This window comes from Thunnus albacares, chromosome 9 (genome assembly GCF_914725855.1).
Source record: "Thunnus albacares chromosome 9, fThuAlb1.1, whole genome shotgun sequence".
Lineage (NCBI taxonomy): Eukaryota > Metazoa > Chordata > Actinopteri > Scombriformes > Scombridae > Thunnus > Thunnus albacares.
The window spans coordinates 11,909,666-11,910,613 of NC_058114.1; positions in this window are offsets into that span (position 1 = coordinate 11,909,666).

Genomic DNA, 948 nt, shown 5'->3' on the forward strand with positions numbered 1-948 from the left:
ATATGCTCATTTCAGCTATCTCAAGCTAAAACATACAGTATTATCAATATCAATATATCCCAGTTTATGACCAACATGCAGTATATTATGATAGACCTCAAATTAACCTTAATTTGTTATGGCTGATGAGGAGGTTGCATCTTGATGTCTGTGGTCCTCTCTCACCTCACCCTAGCACCTGCCTTCATGGGCTCCTTACATATAGTTACCTAGCAACAACAGCCATGGCAACTGCAACAGCACCAGCTTCTTGTGATGCTGGAGAACTGAATAAGACAAAGTGGATATTCTTTGCTGTTGTGGAATATTTGTCCATAGTAACTTGAATATTTTTGATTAAAATTAAAAATAACAACAAATAACTAGAAGAGGATGTCTTGCTGCAATGGCATGCATTGAATAAAACTATCAATAGGAACTTTTTCAAGCATAGTGCCAAAAGTGAAAAAGCTACACTGTTAAGTAAAATATTTAGTAGAAAAAAAGATTTAGCAAACCAAGTACATTTATAAGGAGATAGTGACTTAGCTAACTTGATCTCCTCTGAAGTTTTCTGTGCAGCAACTGTAGTTTCAATCCACAAATTCTGACTACAGAGTCAGTTAATGAAAACATCTACACACTGCATTGTGAAAGCCAGTTGAAATCATTGGTAGATTCATGCATGACCCTTATACACCACCTCAGATACCAGTTATGATGGTCAGAGGTTTGCAAACTTGCAAAATGTTGGTTTTTATAAGATTCTCATTTGAATAGTTAGACTGTAGTTACCACAGAGTAAGAATATTTTTAGATAAGGCACAAGCTGTTGTCACATTTCTTTCACTTTAATTTTTAAGTTACTTTAAATCTAAAATTTCAGTTTTGCTACTTTTTACACTACTGGCAGTAAAATGTATATATTTATTTACTTTTTTTTACCACTGTTTTTTCATGAGCATGAGC